The sequence below is a fragment of the Arachis ipaensis genome, chromosome B04 (genome assembly GCF_000816755.2).
Source record: "Arachis ipaensis cultivar K30076 chromosome B04, Araip1.1, whole genome shotgun sequence".
NCBI lineage: Eukaryota > Viridiplantae > Streptophyta > Magnoliopsida > Fabales > Fabaceae > Arachis > Arachis ipaensis.
In genome coordinates this window covers 112,405,712-112,410,643 of record NC_029788.2, presented here as the reverse complement: position 1 = coordinate 112,410,643, position 4,932 = coordinate 112,405,712, and positions in this window count along the sequence as shown.

Sequence of the window (4,932 nt, the reverse complement as noted above, 5' to 3'; positions counted from 1 at the left end):
CACTTATTTATATTCATGAAAAAAAATCACTCATCATCATTAAATAATAAATATTGATTATTAATATGAGTAAGTATAACATAATCATTATTTATCTAATGAGAATAATGTAAGATTAAATGATTAATATTAAATACAAATCCAAAATTATCATGACCGTATCATTTATGGTTTTTTTAAATAAATAGAGGTGGTAACAAGGTAGATAAAGATTTAGGTAGGAGTGTTCATGGCCCGGCCCGACCCGAAGACCCGGCCCGGCCCCGAACCTTTTAGGGGCTAATTTAGTGTGATTTCATCGGGTCTAGGGTCGGGTAAGGGTCTCAAAAATAGACCCGGTCATTATTTCGGGTCGGGTCCGGGTCATAGCTCGGGTCACCCGAACTCGTCCCGGTGGCCCGGTCATTATACACAATTAATATTTTGTGTTATTAGTGATGGATGATGACTATTCTTATGTGAAATTTAAGTATTGTAAACCTTAATATTTTGTGTTATTAGTCATTATAAGACTATAAGTTAATGTTTTATGTTTAAAATGCATAAGACTTTAGACTAATTCATAATATTGTGTTATTTGTATTGATTTAAATATTTGGTGTTATTAGACAATATTAGTATTGATTGTGGTTATGTTTTAATTTTAGAAAATGGTTGGTTCTTGTTATAATTTTTTAAGTGAATTTTACTATGTGAATTGTGAAATAATGATTGGACATTAGGTGATTTTTACATGTTGAAGACCGGTTTTCACCCGGTTTTTACTCGGTTTTCACCCGGCCCGAAGATGCATAGGTTTCATCGGGTCTAGGGCCGGGTTAGGGTCATGAAATTAGGCCCGATCTATATTTCGGGCCGGGTCTGGGTCAGGCCAAACCCGGTGTGACCCGGCCCATGAACACCCCTAGATTTAGGGATGTTTAAATTTAAATTGATCTAAATTAAATATTTAAATTGTTTATCTAATTCAATTCAAATCGAAAATTGATTGGATTCTATTTTTTGTAAATCGCTAGATCGGATCAGATTTTGAATTTATTTTTTATAACTGGTTCAATCCAATTCAAACCGCACAATGTGCTATAATATTATAATATTATTATTATATTTATAATTATATTTATAACATATTCAATTTTTTATATATTTTTATATTATTCAAGTATTATTATTATTTAATAAATATTTTATGTTCAAAATGTTATTTTATTTATTTATTTTAACTAACCTATAATTTTATTTCTATTGTTATGTTATCGTTGGCTTTTTAAAATATTGTTGAGACTTGTTATGTCATTATTGATTATTTAAAATTTGATATTGAGACTTGTTATATATATTTAATTTTTTTAATTTATAAAACCGCAAATCCAATCTAATCCAAACTACTTGAAATTTAGATAAAGGAATATATTGCTTACTTAAAATAATTTTTTTAATAAAATTCAAACGGGCACTGAATATCCATGTTTCTCATTGTCCTTTTGAAACACAACCATGTTTTCTACTTAACTCCTTAATTAGAACTATAGAGATAATTGTGATGGAATTAACTTAACTATTTTAAGAAATTTCCATCATTAATTAATTAATTAATTAATTGCAGGTTATGAAGATGACAAAACAAAGTCACGTGTGACTTTTGTGTTCTTTTTTGACTCTACATGTTTGGTTGAAATATACTTGATAAGGACATCCGAATATTTTGATGGACCAAAAGCGATTGTTTTTTCTTGTAGAGTAAAGGATCGTTTTTGTCCTTAACGTTTATAAAAGTGATTCAATATTTTTCTACTATCAATTATATTAATAAATTAGATTATATTTTTCAATTATTCTCATTTAAATGTATTTATTCTCAATTAGGTCTCACTTAGATATGTTCGATTTTAATATTATACCCACTATTTGTGTTTAGATTCAATTATGTCCTAGAAAAGTGAATTATGTAAATGTTGTAGGAATTAGTTTCAATATTTGATGAGCTATTTTTCGAAGTAGATCATCGATTCTATCCCAGACATTTGTATTCTAACTACAAGAAGAGATTTTTAAAACTCAAACTAAAGTGCACATGATGTATAATTAATGACAGGATAACATTGAATCACTTTTACAAACGTTAGAGATACAAATAGGACGATTTAAACGTTAAGGACACAAATAAGATTTATTCCAAACGTTAGAGACAAAAACGATACTTTACTTTTTCTTCTTCTTCTTTTTTTTTTTTTTTTGGCTTACAAGGAAGAAGGATCGGTGGTGTTAACAAAATCCAAAGATTATGGCAAGGAATTTTCCTATGCTTTTAAAAACCTTATGAAGACCGCAACTTTTTACTTGTGTTTTTATCTTTTTAACAGTTTCTTTTCTTTTATTTGATGTGATAGTTAATTCCATATAAACAACTTAATGCCTTTTGGAATCAAACAAAAATATTACATTTTTTTCTATCATTTAAATTCATCTTTTGTATATGGACATTGCAAATTCTCTTTTTTTTTTCTTTAATTACCTTTTATCATTTTATTTTACAGTCTAACTAAATTGACCAAAATTCAACAAAAACCATTTTCATTACACCAGCGTGTATACACGCGCGTTTCAATAACGCTTCTTTGTCTTTGTCTTCGCATTCTTTCTTCTTCGTGTTCTTCCTTCTTCTTCTTCGCTTTCTTCCTTCTTCGTCTTCGCATTTCTTCTTCTTCTTCGCGTTCTTCCTTCTTCTTCTTTGCCTTCCTCCTTCGTCTTCTTCGCGTATTTTCTCTCAATTGTCATTCTTTTATTGTTGTTGTTATTGTTGCGTTTTTTTTTTATTTTCCCCCCTTTTAATTGAGCTTTATTTGGATCTAGAAATGAATTCGATGTGTTTTTGTTATTGACTAAGTCTTTTGACAGTTTATTCAAAATTGAACTAATTTCAGTTTATTTGTAAATTAATTAAGGTTCACGTGATGCTGCTAATAAGTATTGACCAAATTTTTTATTTCTTAACTAATTTCGCTTCATTTCTTAGTTTAATTGAGGTTCATTTAGATCCAAAAATAAATTGTATGTGTTTTTGTTGATGATTGAGTCTTTTTTACTGCTTGTTCAAAACTGAATTAATTTCGATTCATTTGTGTGTTAATTAAGGTTCACTTGATGCTGTTGTTAAGTTTTGACCAAGTTTTTTATTCTTTAAGTAATTTCGGCTCATTTATTAGTTTATTTGAGGTTCATTTGGATCCAGAAACGAATTCGATGTATTTTTATTGATGATTGAGTCTTTTTGACTGCTTGTTCAAAACTAAACTAATTGAATGGAATGGAGTGGAATCTAATGTCATTGAATAAAGTGATAATGAATAATTTCATTCTTATTTGCTAAAAAAATTAGTCAATACTTATCAATAGCAGCCTCAGTTAGCAATTAGCACACAAATGTACTGAAATTAATTCAGATTTGAACAAATAGTAAAAAAGACTCAATCATTAACAAAAACTAAGGTTCTGAAAATTGGACCGGACCGACCAGTTCAACTGGGTTAACCAAAAACCGGTCAGTTAGCCGGTCTGGTTAATGCCTAAAATCGGCATGCAAAAAATCGGTGAAAAAATCGGCTAAACCGGCAGTTAACCGGTGAACTGGGTGAATCGCTCGGTTTTTTTTAAGTCCAGTTCTCCCATTCAGCACCAAACGGCGTCGTTTTGGTTTAATTTAAAAAAAAAGCGCAACCCACAAATACCCCAATCCCCTCTCCCTTCTCTCTCACTCTCAGTCTCACCAAAATACCAAAATCCCTAATTCAAACATGGCAGCTTTGGAGAGCAGCGGAAGAATGAGCAGAGCGCTTTTCGGAGCACGACAGGGGCAGAGGAAGGAGGCGGTAGAGTTGTGTCTAAGGTTGATGTGCATGGCTTCCCGAGCTTCTCTCTCACTCTCAGTCTCACCAAAATGGCAAAATATCTCAATCTATCTCACTCTCAGTCTCAGACGCCGCCACTCTTCTCTGTCCTCCCCGTCGTCAGCCCCCTCTTCTCGTCGTCAAAACGCCTCTATCTCCGAGGCATCTCTCTCTCTCTCTCTCTCTCTCTATTTGTGTCGAGCACCACTCTGTGCAAAGTGCAAACGTGCCCGTGCTGCCGTGGACTCTTCGCCTTCACCGTGAGTTCTTCAATCTTCGCCGTCCCGCAACATCTTCGTAGTCTTCTTTATTTTCACTGATTTCTTCCGTTTTTCACTTTAGTTTTTAATTTGTTTCCTCTGTTATGTGTGGAATGAGTCACTGATTATTTGTTAATTTTATTTATTCTGATTTCTGAGTTGCTTCACTTGTTTGTTGTTGATTTTTTTTATTCTTAGTTGATGGTGCTATAATGCATTGCTTCACTACATTGTTTATGTTGAAATTTTTTCTGGTTTTGAGTTCTTTATGACTTTATGCTATGATTCTGATTTTGAATGGTTTATGAGTTTATGCTGATTTTTCTGATTTGGTGATTCTACTTCTTGTTCTTTCTGATTCTGAGTTGTTGATGTGCTGTGGTGGAGTATGGAATTTTTGAAAATTTTGAGGTGAATATGTTGATTTTTCAAAATTTTGTTTGTCATTTTTGTCTATTTTAATTTTTGTTAGTTATAAAATTTGATGTTTGAAGTAATTTGTTAATTTTTAATGATAAATTATAGATAATTTATTATATAAAATTTTAAATTTTATTAACTTAAAAATTATTAAATTTTTAATAATTTGATTATATATTTAGTTAAACTCCGGTTGATCCTATAAACCATTGAACCAGTCACTTTACTGGTTCATTGACCGGTCCGGTTCTTGCAATCTTGATTAGCACACAAATATACCGAAATTAGTTCAGGTTTAAACAAATAGTCAAAAAGACTCAATCATTAACAAAAACCAAGGTTCTAAAAATCGGATCGGACAGACC